Source organism: Hibiscus syriacus, unplaced genomic scaffold (assembly GCF_006381635.1).
Source record: "Hibiscus syriacus cultivar Baekdansim isolate YM2019G1 unplaced genomic scaffold, ASM638163v2 tig00110641_pilon, whole genome shotgun sequence".
NCBI classification, from domain to species: Eukaryota; Viridiplantae; Streptophyta; class Magnoliopsida; order Malvales; family Malvaceae; genus Hibiscus; species Hibiscus syriacus.
Genome location: NW_024062809.1, coordinates 531,517 through 539,569, shown reverse-complemented (window position 1 = coordinate 539,569; position 8,053 = coordinate 531,517).

Here is an 8,053-nt window from a genome sequence, read left to right as displayed (position 1 = left end):
ACTACTGCAATCCATAATTCATTTATTCATCATTGGTGGAACTGATTCTTTGGTGCCAATAGATTCTTTAACTTCTTTCCTCTTCTTTAAATTACTTGAACCAGACTGTTACATAATAATAATATTAAAACAAGCATAAATTTTTAATTCCCATAAAATAAGTTAAAAATTTGTTCTTACATAGAAAGTCTGCTCCCCACTCCTCAAATTAGTGTAGAGGCCGATCCCTTGGGTATATTCTATTTCTTGTTGATCTATCAAAAGCAGTGTTGACTTTCTCTTTCCTTGATACTTTTGTAGAGTTTGATACTATTGTAATTGTCGATCTTGTTGAAGAATTGACATCCCTATTGTTTCCCTACAACAAAACCAACGAAACAAATTAATGGAACATATAAATGAAACACAACATGCAACAGAGAAATGCATCTTACCTAGTTTGCAGTTTTAGACTGAGTACATGATCTTTTATTATGTCCTTGTCCACCACAATTTCTACAAGTCATAATAAGACCCGTCCTACTAAGATGTCCTGGCTTGACTTTTTCTTGTTCATCTTTTGACATTCTTCGATTTTTCTTAGGCCTTCGAGGCATATCTCTATCAACCGGTGAAGAACAAGCTCAAGTCCAAATTTCTTCCAATCTTGAGGCCCATTAATAGGTTTTAAAACATAATTATATGTTTTACTGTAAGTGTCCTTATCATAACATGAGTGCAAATACTCATCTGGGTCCCCACCATTATACCATATCGCACAACAAGCATGAGGACAAGGAATCCCACAAAGTTGCCACCTTCTATATATACATGTTCTTTTATTCAAGTATACGATGAGATGGTTCTTCCTTTTCTTAACCTCACATCCATTTTCTCCATTCCAAATCATTCTTAATTTAATGCTCTCATTATTTATCTTGTCAAATTTTTTCTTGATTAATGGCCCATAATTTTACTTCCATGTAGCCAAGAATCTCCTCTCCTCAACTATTCATGTCATAATCTTCACTCTAATCTCCTTAAGCATTGTAATAGCACTCTTATACCTTAACTCAACAATGCTCGAATTAAATGCCTCACACAAATTATTGTATACTATATCCGACTTGGCATGTAGTTTTTGAAAAGCATTGGTCCACATTTTCTCTTTTTTACTGAACAATTTAGTAGCAACTGTGCCATCAATCTTGGATAGTGCATCTTTTTTCTTTTGTCATTATATCTCAGTGGTGGACTTAACAATTTTCCAAAAGGAAAATTGATATGCTTTTGTTCTTTTCCTTCCAGTCCAATTCGCAAACACATGTCTAGCACAATTTTTATGCTCTACTTGTTGTAGGATATCATTTACAACAATATCTATACCCTTTCAAAAAAGTTTAAACAAATTGAGATTCATTTCCAAAAACTAGCAGTATGTATATTAACTACAGGGTCATAATATACATTGTGTTGGTCACTGATGATGGTGTAGCCAAATCCATCATCCAATCCCAAGTCTGATGTGACTAGACTAAGAAACCAAGACCAAAAACATGTGCTTTCAACCTCCATAACAGCCCATGTGATAGGGTACATCTGATCATTTCCATCTCTTCCAATAGCAGACAAAAGTATACCTTTGAATGGGCCCTTAAGGAAACAACCATCTAGACCAAGTATAGGCTTACACCCTTCCTTCCAACCTCTCTTCATAGCATTAAAGCATACATAAAATCTATTGAAATGAGGTAGAGAATTATTTGACACCCTATTTACTGCCATCCTTATTGTACTCCCAACATTTTTTGCCCTTAACTCATATGTATAGTCCCATAATTGAGCAAATTATTCTTTGTAGTTTCCAACCAATCTTGATGTCACCAGATTCTTTTCCCTTCAACATTTACTCAGCTTAACATTAACCTGTATCTCAGATTGCACCCTTCTTTGTATCTCTTTAAGCTTTATTTTTGGGTGGTTTCTAATAGTATCCTCAAAATGTTCTACAATAACTTTAGCAGTAACCATCATGTTACTAAAACTAACAGTGCAGTTGTGTTCATCGATGAAAGTCTTCACTTGTAGACTACCTATCCTTTTGTTTGTACTCACATAGATTCTTCATGGATAATTTTTAGATGCAATGCATTTGTAACTAATCTTATTCGTTTTACAATGTACAATTCTTAACTCTCTACTACTACATCTCGAATATTTATGATGGTATCTTTGAATTTTTTCATCTATAAATAACATCCCCAAATAGAATTCAGAACTCTCGACATGTGGTTTATAAATAGTATATCTTCCTCTTCTCATAGCAGCCTCTTCATGGTCATCATCATCTGACCCAATCAAGCTCTATTGGTCATCACTGTCATAGTAATCGGTGTCAACCCCACCTACACATTCTGTAAATCCAGTATTTCCTCACCCATCTACTTCATCCTCATGGTTCTCAGTTTCAGTTGCAGTTTTATTCTCAAAATCGGTGTTAAGCTCTACTTGTTCCTTACCTTTCATCTTCTCCCTAGCAGATTGTAGTTCATCATCATCTTGACCATCGATAAATATGAAACATTTATGCAGTTGGCATTGTCTTCCTCACTGTCAATTTCTTCATGTTCACTTGTAGCAGAAACATCCTTTCGTGCAACAACATCATCATCAACACCTTCTCCTACATCTTTAACAACCCTTTCAGTAGTAAAATTAGCAACACCCTCACTCATATCATTAACCTAACCAGCAATAACATCAACACCCTCAACGCCATCTCTATCAACCTCAACACCACCCTCTCCTTCAACAACCATTTCAGCAGTACAAACACCCTTATCATTACCTTCACTAGTATTTATGAGTAAGATGTAATCAACAATATCAGGGGTGTCTACTTCATGCTCGATATATATGTCTATAAACCCATATTTCACCAGTAATTCAACATGGCAATTATACTTGTATGATGCAAAAACACCATCAGATTATCTTGTAAACCACCACTAAAGGGTTCATGAAAGTATATTATTTGTATAGTATTGAAATATAAAGCATTCTAAATAAGTTTATGAACCTCAAAGTATGAAATTATTTATGGATCCTCTCTCAACCTAATCAACTCACCACCTTAATATCTTACATATGGATCTCGCACAAATTTTCCACCAACATGTAAATTCATGTAGTATTTCGTATCCTCGTTCATTTATATTGGTAAGAACAATAAATAATTATTATGTTTCCTGCTAGCATGCACATGGAGGGACCCAAAGCAGAAAATAACAAAGTGTTTTTCTACTGCACATGGAGGGACCACTTTCCAGTTAAAAAATAAACAATGCAGTCCCTACCACTTATATAATAATCAAATGTGGGTTATACTAACATTCCAGGAAACCACAACAATCATATATCATCAAAAAAACAAAAATTTGGTCCCAAACTCTAAACCCAACATAAACCCTAAAAGAAAACATAACATTTAAGTAGAAAATTCGTTTCTAGAAACCCAACATAAACCCTAGCAGAATACTCAAACAAAAACCCAATTAGAAATATATTACAAAACATAAAATCGAATAAAGTTGTAGGCTTATGAACAACCCAACCCTAAACCCATACATCTAACAAAGAATTCGATAAAAAACCCACAAACCCATTAAAAGATCGACATTTATCCTAACTAAATAAAATAATCAAATAGTTTTAAAAAATAAACTCATCGTCAATGAATGTCAACCGCATAATCAATTCGAGATGAAATGCTTCGTTTGATTTTGATGGATATAGAATCAAAGGGGAAACAATTTGTTAAATTAGGGATATAAACCCTAATATTTGGGGAATAATTAGGGTAAAAGGAAAACTAAGATTATGAGATGGTTGGAGAAAAATCAGGTTTATTATTAGCAACACGTTTTTTTTTGTTTTTCTAGGCATTTCAGATGGAAGCATCTATTAAATATAATCTGTTTCATTCATTACTCGAGCGAGTAGCCTAGTCTGGTGGCAAAAAGAGGAGCATTTCACCCACGAGACCCAGTTTTGAGTTCCCTTTCATGCATTTCACCATTTTCATTTTACACCAATCAGAGAGTGACATGTCAGTGATCTCGATGACCTAGACATCCACATCAACTATCCCTTCCATGCGTGCGTGCTTCGTCAGCACCTGGCATTGACCGTTAGTTGACTGACGGTTTTCATCCATCGTGGGTTATTTTTGACCCAAAAATAGATGTTCAGGGCACAAATGTTCCCAAAAAAATAAGGGTAAATTTGACATTATTGTCAAACGTATGGGTTATTTTATTGCATTATGCCTTCCTTTTATTCTTCAAGTCATGACTATATGCATCAACAACATATGTCAATTACAAACATTTCGATCAAACGGTCCAAATGAATTTGAATTTCCCAAGGGTATTGTAATTTAAATTCATTATATAATATTACTTAAGTAAATTTAATTTTTTATTAGGTAAACTATACGAATAGTTCTCTTTGTTTTCGGTATGACCGACTTTGATCATCAATTTAAAAATTAAAGTCAAACGGTCTCTAACGTTATCAATCCGTTTGGTTTAAGTCCCTCGCCTTTAAATTCCGTTAACCCATTAATAAAAGTAACACGTGGTAATTTAAAAATTAAGAATAAAAAATTTATGTCCCCACTTCTTCTTCCTCCTCCTCCCAACAACTCCATTTACGTTGAAGATCCCAGTTTCAAGTTCAACGCCATTACAACCCATCAAGTTACCCCAACTGGCCAACTCCTGTCCTGTTACCATATCTAGACCCTACTCACAATCATCTCCACCATATGATGAACCGTACAACATAATCACATTACACAATCTCCACTCCGATGATCTCTGCCTAGAGTATCTTGAAACACGTGCCATCGTATCAGTCTTAGGCGTTGTCGATGACCTTTGAAAGCCACCATTTGACCATTGGCTTCCTTCCATGGACCTTCTCGATTGGTTGGATCTGTTCTTAAGTTTCAAGATGACAATGTGAAGAACCAAATGGACCTTGTTCTCCACTTGCGTAGCGCAAATGCGCCACTGTGATCCGGTCCACAACTTTGGAACCTTTCAAAACATAGTCATCCAAGAGTTTCGATGGAAATTGCTCGAGAATTACACAAAATGGTGTCATTACCTCGGAGAAGCATCCAACGTTTGTGTTTCGAACCAGGGATTCACATAGCGGCCGGATAAAGGTGATGCAGCCGTTATATCGAGGTCGTGGCCGCATCCGAGACCATTATCACGGAAAATAACGCTGTGCAGCGGAATCACACCAATAGCTGCCGCAATTTAACGGATAACGAGCAATCGCTGCAATCACGAACCACTATCCCACTTTTTTTCCTGTTATTTTATTTTTTATAAAAAATCAATTTTTTATTTTTTAAAAAAATCAACTAATTTGAAAAAAGTTCATGACCGCGATACCCACAATGACCGCAATAGCATCCGTTATATTCGCAATCGCGATAAATGCAACGCAACCGAAATTGCAGTCGTTGCTGCAATTTAATCTTTCGAACAACTCGTACTCGGAGAAAAATTCTTTACGTTAGGCTTTATTTGTTGATACGAGGAGAATCTACGAATTTGAGGTTCATGCCTGAATGCATTTCTAAACTGCGTTGTGAAGCCTTGGATTCCATCATTATCAGGCGAAATTGCGATTCTAAACTACGTTATGAAGCCATATAACATCGAGGTGAGGAAAAGATAAAATGTAACTGCCTCTCATGATAAATGGAGGAATTATACTGATTTCAACAAATACTTCTAGAGCAATAAGTGTTTTCATAATCTCAAATGGTTACTCGATTTCAACAGTTGTAATTCCCATTTTTTGTCTGGTTTATATTTTTTTCAAGGACCAGCATATTTTATTAAAGCTGATTTTGAAGTTTGGGACATAATCCGACTTGTAACAAATTTTCAAGCAAGATCCAAACTTTTTCAGGACATGATGTCTTCTTGAAATAGAACCGACTTTCAGTTAGCTTTCCAACTCATTTTAAAACGCCTCAATCGGGCATCAGGAACTCAAGATATGCTCATTTTAGCGAAGACAATGCGTGTAGAAAATTAGATAGGATCCAATACGAGAATTCTAATTTATTTTGAATTTTCAATTATTTTATTGATTATCTATGAATAAATTCAGCTTTATACTTTCCATTATTTATTTAGGAAAATTTAGGATATTTTCATCATGTTAATATTACTTTTCTTAATTAGTGTATCTAGCATTAATAAAAATATGGTAGGACTTTTTTGGTTTTATGGTTTTTGGGAGTATATAAATAGACACTTTTATTATGTCAAAGGGAAAACTTTTTGTTTGAGAGGATTTTTCCGGGAGAAGTTTTGGTTTGAGAAGCTAAGGTTTGTAATATGAAAGATATGAGCAATAAAAGGAAGCTTTTGACTGAAGGTAATTCTTTTTTGTTCTTGTTACTTCGTTTAATTTCGATCTTGTATTTGTTTTATTTTACTCCCTTTTTTTTTAATTATTGGAGGAGAGAAAACCGAGGAATAAAAAAAAATAGATGACCCTATTCCCATATGTAATGGGGTGAGGGGGGAGGTAGGATAGTAGGCTGCCCCCAACGCCAGGTTGAGAGCAGCTTCCGTAGAAGACCTCCTGCAGTCATAATTATAAATTGCCCACCATGGGACTCAATCTCACGACCACAAGGTTAAGAGCCTTGCTCTCTACCAACTGAGCTGGACGGACAATTTTGAGGAATAAGAAAAAAAAACTTTTAAAATAATCTTCATAGATTTAGCATTCCTTAAGGTTTCTAAATGAAAATCGACAATCTTTTTACCACCATGGGACTCAATCTCACGACCACAAGGTTAAGAGCCTTGCTCTCTACCAACTGAGCTGGACGGACAATTTTGAGGAATAAGAAAAAAAAAACTTTTAAAATAATCTTCATAGATTTAGCATTCCTTAAGGTTTCTAAATGAAAATCGACAATCTTTTTATTTTTTATCTTTATTTTATTTTATTGTTTCGGTTGATTACGACCTTGATTTTACTTAAAAACTTTGCGAAACAAGAGAAAACCAATGAATGAGGAACAAAGGCTTTTAAATAATCTTCATAGATTTACCATTCCTTAAGGTTTTTTTTAATGAAAATCGATGGATGGATCTTGAATGAATTTCCTTTTTCTTTATTTTCTTTATTAATTTTAACCTATTTTTTCAATTAAATGACCTGACAACCCAATTTGAATCCTTATAAGATTCAGGTGTTTTCACATGGGTAGGAGATAATTATAACCATCATCCTTGATTTCATTTGAAAATTCGTTTTAGTCCTCTTACTCATAATTCAATTTTGATTTCCAAATTCATTTTATTTTGTTTTAAGTCTTTTGAAATTTACTTCGATCCTATCATTTATTTCGATCCTATCATTTTTTTCTCAACTCATCTTATTTATTTTTCCATCTCATACTTGTTTTCCATAAATTTTGCTTTACATTCCTTTTTCTCTTTAATTAGATTATCAGTTAATTTTTTCATGTTTTATTTTCCTCTTTTAATTTTCGTTTTAATTTATTCCCTTTACTTTACTTTACTTTGTTTCTATTTAAAATATGCAATTTTCGTTAAATTTGTTTTTTTATGACTTATTTATTTACTTTTGGGGGATTTGTATGTATTTATTTCATGTGATGTTCGGATTTCGTTTTTAGCATTAATTTATTTGTATTAATTGTATTTACCTAATTTTTGTAGGCTAGATCCAAGTTGTTTTTATTTTAATCTTCTTAAAACACTAATTTGTTTTTCTTACAATAACAAATTCATCATAGGTAAGTAGTTCGGATCGAATATTTAAATTGTTACCAAAAATTCAATTTTTGCGATTAAGACAACCGGGTATTTGTATTGGCACCGAAAGAGAAATATGGGGGTGCTCATTCTTCATCAATTCTAACCGACTCCCGAATCTGACATTTCTTATATAATTTGAAATGTCGGATCTATATAATTTGAAAACTATCGATCGTGATTCTATC